General features: G+C 38.7%; 1 protein-coding gene across 1 annotated transcript in view; it reads left to right on the top strand.

Annotated features, from left to right (window-relative positions):
• The first annotated feature begins 13,080 nt into the window (after positions 1 to 13,080).
• The window catches only part of TMEM244 (transmembrane protein 244), a 65,738-nt gene continuing 65,528 nt past the window's right edge, over positions 13,081 to 13,290 (top strand). The window contains exon 1 of the mRNA XM_043888110.1: positions 13,081 to 13,290. The gene's annotated coding sequence lies outside the window, so the exon portion shown is untranslated.

Raw genomic sequence — 13,290 nt, 5'->3', positions numbered from 1 at the left:
TTTTAAAAATTACAATACTGATGGCTACAAGTGATTCATTTTCCTTAACTCTAGTTACAGAAAAAATTCTTTTATGGTCCCTGGGCATCCTCTAAGCATATTATCTACCCCAAAAGCAAATATTTAATGAAATCTGCACTAGCAAGCCTCCAAAATGGCCCACAACAGTCCACATCCCCTGTTATCCACATCCTTGTGTCATTTTCTCTTATGAATTCAGACTGGCTGTGTGTCACCAACAGCATATAGGAGCAACAGTATATGACTCTCAAGGTCGTCTGAGCTCTGGAATCACTCACTCTGGGGGAAGCTAGGCACATTTAAGAGGACGCCAAAGCCGTACTTTGAAGAGGCCCATGTGGAGAGAACTGAGGCACCTGATCTACTTTTCACAGCTGTGAGGGAGCCACTTTGGAAGTAGGTCCTCAAGCCACTGTCAAACTTTCAGATGACTGTCACCCTAATCTGACTCCCATTACAAAAGAGTCCTAAGTGAGAACTAACCAACTGTGCCTTTCTTGAATTACTTACTTAGAATTTGTGAGCATAATAACTCCTTATTTTATGCCATTAAATTTTGTGGTAATCTGTTATACCATTGCAGTAACTGGAATAATATTTAAATATGCAGCAAATTTACCGATTTAGTTCTCACTTTTAAGAGTATAGAAAATCAATAGAAACTCTAAGATCAAGCACATACGTAAATCTTTCAATAATCTTCTATCAAATTTCTCATCTTAGAGAAGTTTGTATATTAAGTATATTCAATTCTGGACCACTAAAATTCTGGGCTGGCTTTTCTGGCCTTTAACTGCTTGTTGGATTTACATCTTATTCCTCTTTGAAGACCTGTCCCTTTCACTATCAATATCTACCGGTGCCCCTGGGTTTGATGGACGACATCTACTGAGTGAATGTATAAAGCTACTAGTGAATAATGTGTGATAAATATGACCTCTGAGCAGATTTTGGTTCCTAATATGTGTCAGGCACTGTGTTAAATGTTTCACATATTATGTTCCATGTTTCCACTCACATTACGCCTTTGTATAAGTGCAGTCCTTTTTGTAGTATTTCACACACACTTTACCTTTCTAATAATCCAATGTATTGGGGGTGGGGGGGGGGGGAGGCAATCATGAACAAAGGGAGTTTGTCAGCATTTAGAATCTCCTTGACATGATTTTCTTTTTAAGGATGTAATCAGCTTCTGGTTTGCAGAAAGAAAATCTGAGAACTACCCAGTAACCAATGGCTTCCACTTCCCCAAGAGACACAGACAGGTTCCTACTCTCAAAGCACTTCATGCTTATGAGAAACTTGACAATCAACAACCAAAAGGAAAATTAGTACAGAGCAATGACTTCCACGCAAGATGCAAAATAAGAGAGATGGCTGCTTTAGAGGCCAGAGAGCCTGAGATCTGAAAAAAAGGGGGGGGGGGTGGTGAAGAGGAAAGGAAAACATCACAGGTAGCAGGAGCAGAGCATTAAGGTGTCCCCTTGGCATCTGGGGACAAGATGAAGACCTGTGGGCAGGAGAGGAGGATGCAAGGATGGTGCAGGGTGAGGTCAGAGAGGCAGACTGGCCTGATCAGCGAGGCCTTTGTGCAACAGAGTAAGAAATCAGTCTTTTTTCTAAAAAACAATGAAAAGCCAATGAGGATTTTAGCCAATGACATATTTCTGAAGGATCCTTCTGGCCGCTCTGTGGTATATGGGACACTCTACTGGGGGCAGAACTCAAAGCAAGGGTTGTTGGAGACTGACACAGCAAGATAGGGAGGGTTGATGGTGCCTTGACTCTGGAGCCTGTAATAGGGTGGAAAAGAGGTGGATATATACAAGGCGTGCTTCGGAAGAAGATCGCGAGGAGCTTGCTGATGGATTGCATGCGGGGGTCTACAGCTGCCTGCCAAACCTCAGCTGTCTGGCACAGTCACCTTTCTGGCCCGTTCAGCACTGTTTGTACAATCATTTAAACCTTCACTAACCTTTACCTTATTATCTTATAAAACAAAAATTGGAAAAAATGAAAAATGTTGGTGTTGGTGATAAAAAGCATGGATCTCTTTAACATGACATCTTGAGACAGAGATGGATATCATTTGGCATGCTGAAAGCAAAAAAATTTAGCCTCAGTGGTTTCTCAATGAACTCTAAAGCAGTCGGTGGTGTATTCAACACTGAGGAATACAAGAAAATTAAAGATTGAAGAAAATGGATTAATGTATTGTTGAATATTGTTTCTAAAAGAAAAGGTACACAGTTTCCCAGGTGGTTCGGTGGTAAAGAATCCACCTGCAGGAGATGCCAGAGACACAGGTTTGATCTCTGGGTCGGGAAGATCCCCTGGAGAAGGGAAGGCACCCCACTCCACTATTCTTGCCTGGAGAATCCCATGGAAGAAGGAGCCTGGTAGGCTACCGTCTATGGGGTCGCAAAGAGTCGAAAACAACTGAGCGACTTCACTTCACTTTGATACCAGTCATGTTTTCATACTTTTAAATGTATACAGCCCTTTAATAAATATCACATCTTATTCACTATCACATTATATATACTGTCACCCAGATACATTTATTCAAATATTAAAATATACTGAGTTTTTGCCTTATCCCAGACAACTTTCTATGTGCTTCAGTTACAGAAATGAATAAACTAGGTCAAATATAGTACATGCCTTCATGAAGCTTACAATCTATATGATATAAACATAAGTAAACAGACAATCTCAATGGAAAGTGACGAGCTGTGATGGGCAATGTTCAGGTTGCCATAGGAACACAAAGGCATAAGCACAAACTAATAAGAAGGTGGGCAACTTGGGGTGAGAGATAGTATTGGAAAATCCTGCTAGAGGAGGTGCCTTCCAGGCTGAAACCCCAGTTTGAGTTGCATATGCTATGAAACTTATTGGTAAGAACTGGTCACTTTCCTAAGAATGAGCCCAGTCATTCAATCAGCAGTCACACCTCAATGTAGCATCTTTTCTTCTCCTAATGTGGAACATGCCAGAAATGTTCTAACATGATACAGAGACAAAAATTGTATTCATTTTTAAAAACGGGCCCTGAAAAGAAAGTCAATTGTCAAGGCCAAAGATGGAAGTGCAGATGAAGCAAACTGGCACAAAAAAATCCAAGGCTTTCAGCCAAGACACAGAAATCTCTGATGTATTGAAAAGTGTCATGTTGCATGTTGGGGTTCACAAAGGTTCTACTCTATAAGGCAGCTGAGCTCCCCTGTTGCGTTCTACATGGAAACACACAAAAGCTGACTGTAAAACAGACTCAGCAAGTACCAGAAATAGTAAAATGTACTTATTAGGTGAGAGAGATAAATCACTGCGTGTCTGAAGAGGTACACTGATGTTCATTTGTGGCTTTGCTTTTGTTTTGTGAGAAAATATAAACAGTATATTATGATGAACTTTGCAGAGTTTGACATTCATGAAGGGTTCGAGCCTCCTCTTTGGAAACAAAAGGGTATTATCCCCTTCAGCTGGATACAATACTTTCTCTCAAGAAAGACTTGCAGAAACCCAGCATTTGTATCTTGGGTCTCTGTTACCATCTTCTGAGCTAACTTTTGCATTGAGTGTCATTTCCAAGTTTCCCTTCCCTACATATGATATGATATTACTGGAGTTAAAAAGCCAGAGGGACTAAGTGTCAAGTATTTCAAATGTTATTTATACAACTAATTTAGTCTGCCTAAGTAATAATGTACACACCTAGCAGTATCTGCTCTGAAAATGACTCCCCAGTTCACCTTGGTTTCCACTTAAAAACTGCCCTTATTACTAGCTTATTAGTCAGAAAGTGAAGTGCTTATGATAGATCTTATTATGCTCACAGGAGCCTTTCTTCTGAAGAGCTAGCATCTATCTGCAAGGTAAGAAAAAGTGAGTTACTTACCTGGGGTCAAGAGCAAGTCTGAAGAAAGTCAAGGTTTCTAATGTCCTTGCTTATTTCTATAGAGTAAGTTCAAATTTTAAGTCCATGGATTAAATACTACATCCTTCCTGATCTCCATATCCATAAATGCTTCCCCTTCTTTACCTCGCTTTACAACCAAACAGTTAGAAAATGTCTGTCTTCCAAACCCACAGCAAGCATCACCCTCAATGGTGAAAAATTGAAGGCATTTCCCCTGAAATCAGGAACAAGACAAGGGTGCCCACTCTCACCACTACTATTCAACATAGTGTTGGAAGTTCTGGCCACAGCAATCAGAGCAGAAAAAGAAGTAAAAGGAATCCAGATAGGAAAAGAAGAAGTGAAACTCTCACTGTTTGCAGATGACATGATCCTCTATATAGAAAACCCTAAAGACTCTTCCAGAAAATTACTAGAGCTAATCAATGAATATAGTAAAGTTGCAGGATATAAAATTAACACACAGAAATCCCTTGCATTCCTATATACTAACAATGAAAAAACAGAAAGAGAAATTAAGGAAACAATACCATTCACCATTGCAACAAAAAGAATAAAATACTTAGGAGTATATCTACCTAAAGAAACAAAGGACCTATACATAGAAAACTATAAAACACTGATGAAAGAAATCAAAGAGGACACAAACAGATGGAGAAACATACCGTGTTCATGGATTGGAAGAATCAATATTGTCAAAATGGCTATTCTACCCAAAGCAGTCTATAGATTCAATGCAATCCCTATCAAGCTACCAACGGTATTTTTCACAGAACTAGACCAAAGAATTTCACAATTTGTATGGAAATACAAAAAACCTCGAATAGCCAAAATAATCTTGAGAAAGAAGAATGGAACTGGAGGAATCAACCTGCCTGACTTCAGACTCTACTACAAAGCCACAGTCATCAAGACAGTATGGTACTGGCACAAAGACAGAAATATAGATCAATGGAACAGAATAGAAAGTCCAGAGATAAATCCATGAACCTATGGACACCTTATCTTTGACAAAGGAGGCAAGGATATACAATGGAAAAAAGACAACCTCTTTAACAAGTGGTGCTGGGAAAACTGGTCAACCACTTGTAAAAGAATGAAACTAGAACACTTTCTAACACCATACACAAAAATAAACTCAAAATGGATTAAAGATCTAAATGGAAGACCAGAAACTATAAAACTCCTAGAGGAGAACATAGGCAAAACACTCTCCGACATAAATCACAGCAAGATCCTCTATGACCCACCTCCCAGAATATTGGAAATAAAAGCAAAACTAAACAAATGGGACCTAATGAAACTTAAAAGCTTTTGCACTACAAAGGAAACTATAAGTAAGGTGAAAAGACAGCCCTCAGATTGGGAGAAAATAATAGCAAATGAAGCAACAGACAAAGGATTAATCTCAAAAATATACAAGCAACTCCTGCAGCTCAATTCCAGAAAAATAAATGACCCAATCAAAAAATGGGCCAAAGAACTAAACAGACATTTCTCCAAAGAAGACATACAGATGGCTAACAAACACATGAAAAGATGCTCAACATCACTCATTATTAGAGAAATGCAAATCAAAACCACAATGAGGTACCATTACACGCCAGTCAGGATGGCTGCTATCCAAAAGTCTACAAGCAATAAATGCTGGAGAGGGTGTGGAGAAAAGGGAACCCTCTTACACTGTTGGTGGGAATGCAAACTAGTACAGCCGCTATGGAAAACAGTGTGGAGATTTCTTAAAAAACTGGAAATAGAACTGCCATATGACCCAGCAATCCCACTCCTGGGCATACACACTGAGGAAACCAGATCTGAAAGAGACACGTGCACCCCAATGTTCATCGCAGCACTGTTTATAATAGCCAGGACATGGAAGCAACCTAGATGCCCATCAGCAGATGAATGGATAAGGAAGCTGTGGTACATATACACCATGGACTATTACTCAGCCATTAAAAAGAATTCATTTGAACCAGTCCTAATGAGATGGATGAAGCTGGAGCCCCTTATACAGAGTGAAGTAAGCCAGAAAGATAAAGAACATTACAGCATACTAACACATATATATGGAATTTAGAAAGGTGATAACGATAACCCTATATGCAAAACAGAAAAAGAGACACAGAAATACAGAACAGACTTTTGAACTTTGTGGGAGAATGTGAGGGTGGGATATTTCAAAAGAACAGCATGTATACTATCTATGGTGAAACAGATCACCAGCCCAGGTGGGATGCATGAGACAAGTGCTTGGGCCTGGTGCACTGGGAAGACCCAGAGGAATCGGGTGGAGAGGGAGGTGGGAGGGGGGATCGGGATTGGGAATACATGTAAATCCATGGCTGATTCATATCAATGTATGACAAAACCCACTGGAAAAAAAAATAATAATAATAATTAAAAAAAAAGAAAAAGAAAATGTCTGTCTTCATATAGTAGTTACTTTCTAAGCTATTACATGAATGTAGTTATTGAATAGGATCTCACATGAGTCCTGTATGAATGGGATGTTAGTATTTGATCCTCCAGAAAAAGGCAGGGGGAAAAAATGTTACATGAAGAACTTTTCTGAGGCTGCAAAAATACTTAGCACAATGAAAACCAAAAAAACTGAGGATTTTCATGTATTTTCCTCATAAACATTTTGTTAATGACTTTGTAAATGCTTATAAAGTAACTCAAAGCTTGTTTTGACTTGTTAAAGTGCCAGTGTCTGTACAGATCTGGCTCTGTCTTACCTGATACTAACTAGAAGCACCAGACGCACTTACAGTAGTCTCAGCCCCAGACTTTGATCTTACTGACATGCTGTGTAAGAAAAATACCAAAACAAACAAACAAACAAACAAACCAAAAGCTAGTAGTATAATATAAATAGGCAACACTATGTGTTCTTCTTAAAATCATATTTTAGTTATTGCTGTTGCTGATCTTAATTTCCTTTAGGTGAGGAAGAAAAATGGCCAGCAAATAAAATATTCCCTCCCAGCCTCAGCTTGTGTTCAGGCCGTATCTGTAGGCCCACAGCATTTGTAGCTTGCAAAACTATTGCTCCTGCTTGATTGAAATTTGTTGTCAAACACCCAATACTTGGACACTACTTAGTGACTAAACCACCACCACCCATATCCTGATCTCTTAAAAAGCTGGTGCTTATCTGCAGAGCTTGCTAGCTGATGTACAAGCAGTATTTCATGTCTTCATTAAATTACAATTAGGTCATTTTCCTTTTCATTTTTATTGTAGTGCAGTTTATAAAAGTGAAAGAATTTGGCACTGTTTTGTGTCCACCAAAGCACCTCAGATTATTTCTCAAATGTTTTTGGTTGGATAAAATCTCAAAGGTATCTTGCCAAGTGCCCTTTTCTCCATGACTTTCAAATCCATGTAAATTTCAGGGAAAATTTAATCCGTATGTTTCTGATTCATTCACTCTTAACTCATCATAATGTTGTTTTCAAAAAACAATTTTATGTCCAAGAAACCCTAGGGGCATTTTTTTTTTTTTTAAATAATCTGTTTTTGGTCAAATTTTTCCCCTGTTGGAGCATGGAAGTTGTGCATTTTCAAGTATTAAGCATTGAACTTCCCCCCACCCCTAGTTAACTTCAAATTATTCTTATACGAGGTAAGTTCCAATCAGAATACAGAGAATGTGAAATGAGTGCACATTTCTGCCAGCAGCTGCCTTGCCAGAACCGAGGCTGACTCAATCAACCAGAGCCTGCTGAACAAAGCCAAAATCACCCCTTAAGTCTCAGGCGAACTTCCCTCTGCTGAGTCACCCCTTAAAGAGCTGCACTTGTGGGTCTAAACCTGCCATTTTGTGAAAAGTGTGAGTTAGGCAGATCTGAACCCTTTGGGAACAATGGAACATCACACTTTGTAACCATCATCTCTGGAAGTGGAAAAGGAAAAAGTCTTCCTGTGAATCACGTACTGTGCCTCTTCCACTGCGTTGTTTGTTTACTTCTTTACACATCACTGTAGGGGCATCAAGTCACACTATAGAGGACTTCAGGTTTCATGTGAAAAACATCAAAATATGTCAAGATGCCGAACACATTAACAAGTAAATAACAAACACATGTTTATGCATTGGCTTCTAGTTGAAGCAATCTGGTTGGCATTTTCTCAAGAGAGTTATTTAAATTTTAAATGGAACAACATCTCATTTAGATTTCTGCAAATATGCAAGGGCACAGAAGTAATTTATATGTACATGAAACTCTTCACTGAAGCACCTGGGTACTTGACAATAATTAAAATACAAAGTAGACTTATTAAGTTTTCCTTTTAACTTTCTACCTTTTGCTTCTTCACGGAGAGTGAAAGGAAGTTTCTAGGGTAGACTGCCAAGTACCTAGAGGTCCTTTATTCCTACTACCACATGCAACTTGTTCCTACATCTCTTTCTGCTGCATCCGTTGAAAGCTATGCCTGATATTCCCTTATACACCCATCTATTTTCAGAATCAGTGCTTTTATTTCTTAAACTATCAGTCCCTTTTCCCCCACTGCCAGAGACTGCACATTTATTTTGCTTTAATGTCAGCAATATAATTAAGGAAACAGATGATAGAGGGTATAAAAATGATGGAAAGTGCTATAAATCAGAAATTTCCACAACACAATTTCAACCATGACCTAGGTATGGATAATTCCCATACTTATGTTGTTGGCCTCAGACCCCCTTTCTCCATCATCATTAATTGTCATTGAGGGACATGATTTACGTAAATGGTTCTCAAAGTTTGGTACCCAGAAACCCCTGGGCTCATCCGCAACCTGTGGAATCAGAAACTCTGGGAGTGGGTCCCAGCAATCTGTGTTCTGTTAGCAAGATTGCCAGGTGGTTCTGATGCTCACTGAAGTTTGAACTGGCTCTGAAACTTTATGTGTTAAACCCAACAGTTTGCTTCTCATTTCCTGTTTTCTTAACCTCACCATTTTTACTAATAGCATCACAATCACCTTCATTTGCTGCCATCAGCATCTTGGAAGTCATTTTTATTTTTTCATTTTGTCTTCTTTTTCAGTCCTTTATCATGAAAACAGCCCATTTTGTACCCAAGATATTTTTAAAAATCTATTCCTTCTCACTTATTCTAGGCCCACAAAAATCAAATCCCAAGCCTTCTCTAACAAGCCAACCGACGCCTCTCTGTGGTCTTTTATTCTATTCTGCTCTTAAAATGATTTTCCTTACATGATGATTTCATTTGTTAAACCACTACTCAAGAACAATGCTATTTTATTTTGAACCAAAAATAATTATCTGTCTTTTCAGACATCCACCAATAAGCGGTCTTCCACTGCCTTAGTCTCATTCATCAGTTTCTAGCAAAGCAGATCTCACTGGCTTGCTCCCTGCTGTGTATTTTACATTTCTCTTATCTGGAATTCCCTTCCTCTCTTTCCACTCTGCGTTCTCTTCCTATCGGAAATCCAATTTGCATTCTTTGAATCAAGACTCTAACTTAATCATTCAGTATTTATTTCCACCCTGTGATCATTGTATTAAATTTGCCCTAACTTGGACATTTCTTTTCCAGGCATTATTTCAAGCTGATACAATGGATATATCCATTCTTTCCTATAACCTCTTCAAATTCTTCCACTGTGTAAGGCCCATTTCAGCCCCAGAACTGCAGTCAACGGACTTACAAGTAGGTAAGTAAAGCGAAAGTGTTGGTTGCTCAGTCATGTCCAACTCTTTGTGACCCCAGGGACTATAGCCCACCAAGCTCCTCTGTCCATGGAATTCTCCAGACAAGAATACTAGAGTTGGTAGCCATTCCCTTCTCCAGAGGATCTTCCCAACCCAGGGGTCAAACCTGGGTCTTCCCGCACTGCAGGAACATTCTTTACAATCTGAGCCACCAGGAGGACTAAAGTGATATACTAAAACTCAAGTGTCCACATTTGCAGTTATTAGTAGCCCTGGCTTAAGCTCACGGGAGGAATAAAAAGCCGCCATCTAATAAGGGTTTAAATACACAGAACTACTCACTCATGCCAACTGTTTCTCATTCTGTGCCATTACTGTTTAGACGTACTGTCCCTTATTGTGATTTTATCTTTCAAGACACAATTTATTACTTCATAAATCCGAAACAATGAAATCAGTGTGTACTTATAAGTGTAGACATATATCTTCTCTTTAATATGGACCCAAACCTAAAGAAAACTCCATTAAGGCTATAAACAGAAAAAAAATTCACCTCAATTTTGATTGGTATTTCCATGGCTCCCTGAAATAAAATAGAGCCTGCTTGTTCTTAATATATTTTATGGTTTAGTGATATCCTGTAGAGTACTTTATTTTAATTTCAAAAAGGCAGCAAACAACAGATGTGGTAGAAGGCCATGAAAAGGAGAAATGGGTTTAAAAAAATAGTTAAAACTAAAAATATACAGCATTGAGCTCCCAAAGCAAAGCCAACTGTAAAAGAGGAAGAGAAAGCACTAGTGGGAACTGGTTTCATTCAGTCCTGGCACAGGAGGCAAAGAATCTTACTTTTTTACTTCTCACAGATAATTTGACTTTATAAAAGAAGCATCTTTATCTTCATCACATCATTTTAAATTTTATTCTGAGTTCTATCATCAATACCAATCTTCAGATTCTTATGGTTACATTTGCACATGTCCACAATTTGTTAGCTATGAATCCCAAAATCTAAAATGTTCTGAAGGTTAATTATTTTTCTCTTACGTGTGTGCTACTCACTCAGTCCAACTCTTTGTGACCCCATGAACTGGAGCCCGCCAAGCTCCTCTGTCCGTGGAATTCTCCAGGCAAAATTACTGGAATGGACTGTCATTTCCTTCTCCAGGGGGTCTTCCCAACTCAGGGATTGAGCCCAGCTCTCCTGAATTGCAGGCAAATTCTCTACTGCCTGAGCCACCTGACCTAAATTAAATTGGTGACAAAACCTTACCTGAACTGACATAAAATTATTTACCATTTTTATGTATCTTCCTTTCAGTGAATATTCATACATTTTGCTGCTCAAACAATGCATCTGAATACAGAATGAAGTTCCAGTCCTCTTGGGAGTGTGATGTAATATATTATATGGATCCTATTATCTCTCTAAAATTCAAATTTTCTAAATTTGGAAACAATCTGGCTCCAGAGATTTAGGATTGGTGATTGTGGACCTGAACTCATTTTCTCTTCTGATTTTCTCTTCTGGTTTTCTCAGGAAGAGGTTGAAAATTATTTATTATCTTGAGACTATCTCTTTAATACCTTAGTTTTTCAACGTCTCCACTATGAAGTAGCTAAATTAGGTTTTAACAAAGAAGAACTTTGGACTAAAGTTATACAAAAGGACTAAGAACATTTTAAAATAGGATTGCAAGGAGAGTTCAAGAGGGAGGAGACCTATGTATGCCTGTGGCTGATCCACGTTGGCATTTGGCAGAAAACAACAAAACTCTGTAAAGCAATTATCCTCCAATTAAAAATAAATAAATTTTAAAAATATGATTGCATGTCAAGGGGTATAATCTTAGAATCCAAGAGCGTGAGGTTTCTCATATTTTATGTCTTCACTTCCATATGTGGGTGCTGAATAAAAAGAAATAAATATGTGTGTACACGCACATATATACATGGGGCTGCCAGGTGGCTCAGTGCTAAAAATTCTGCCTGCGATGCAGGAGATGTGGGCTCGAGCCCTGATTTGGGAAGAGTCCCTGGAGAAGAAATGGCAACCCACTCTAGTATTCTTGACTGGGAAATCCCATGGACAGAGGAGTCTGGCAGGCTATAGTCCATGAGGCTGCAAAAGAATCAGACATGACTTAGCAACTAAACAACAATGACAATACACACACACACACATATAGTAGGTACACATGCATATATTTTATCAATCTAATGGAAAACTTGAAAAACAGAATTAGAGCTATTAAATGTGTACACAATGTTAAATTCTTACAATAGATCATATTAGTAGTTCAAATAAAATACACTTATTGTTGCAAATGCAACCAACCACGCACACATCCACACACTCCATTCAATGTACTCTACGGGCCACTTAATTTTTCTAGTATAATTATACAAAGTTAGTACTTTTCAATGTTTTATCCAGTGGGATGGTTGTAATAAAATTAGTATTGGCTCCCAATGTATAGTGCCAACTTCCTGAGGATTTGGGGTAGATGCTATTGAACTAAATAATTCCAATGGAGTCTGAGTTGTACACAAAACACTGAATGTGTTGGGAGAACAGCAAGTGAGCACTTCGCTCTGCACTGGGCTATGTCTTCCTGCCCTCTTTGGGGAGAAAGGCTGGCCAGCTGCTATCACAAACAAGGCAAAGCTCAGGATTCAAACAGGGAATCAGCATTTACTGAAGGTCCACCAAGTGTCAAAATCTGAAGCAAACACTGGGACCTGTTGCAAAATTACCCGCCAGCAAAAGAGCCTTTTTCAGAAGAACTCACAATATGATAAAAGATGCAGGGCAACCACATATTAAAGGAATTATCTAAGGCATATTAATAAAAGAATATTGATAGAGTCAATAAAACCCATTACGAAAATCAAGCTTAAAACATTTTGAGAAGAAAAATACCAAGTGCTGGGATTGCTAAAGACACTCTTTTCACCTTTACTAGAGACATACTTTAATGTATGGGGATATACATATATCTTAGTTGCAGGAACTTTAGTTGCAGCATTTGGGATATAATTCCCTGACGAGGGATTGAACTTAGGCCTCCTCTTTTGGGAACTTGAAGTCTTAGCCACTGGACCACTAGGGAAGTCCCAGGGATATGTATTGCATAATGTGATCTATATAGAGGCTGAGCAGATGTGATGGGAAAAGAATTACAGAACACAGTTGAATTCCCATCTACAAGTGAGCGTCAATCAAAAGATGGGGGGAAGAAATGTGATAAATGCAGCACTGGTTCTAGAGAGACACAGAGTTCCCATCCTGACATCATCTTGGCAGTTCTTGAAAACATTTCATTGACTGTATAAAAGCCATTATTTTAGGACATGAGACTCCTTCCACTCCAAACAGAAAGTCAGAATTTTTACACTGCTTTGTTATGACGTGAAAGGGACTAATGATTTCTTTCTCCATTTGTCTCTGATCTCTGCAAATGAAACAAAGAGGAGGTCATGCTTTAACATGAATGGCAGCAGCCTCCTTTAGAGACAACCTCAGGACTTCCTAACTGAAAAGCCAAGTCTCTAATTTAAGTAGGAGACAGTAATTACTCTTCCAGCCAGGAAGAATGTTAAGTCCCTGCCTATTTGTAGCCCTGTCTAAAAACAATCGGCTCATCTTCCAAACTTGACCAAACTACAAATG

Source organism: Cervus elaphus, chromosome 26, assembly GCF_910594005.1.
Source record: "Cervus elaphus chromosome 26, mCerEla1.1, whole genome shotgun sequence".
In the NCBI taxonomy this organism is placed as follows: Eukaryota; Metazoa; Chordata; class Mammalia; order Artiodactyla; family Cervidae; genus Cervus; species Cervus elaphus.
This window is presented reverse-complemented; position numbering and strand designations above follow the sequence as displayed.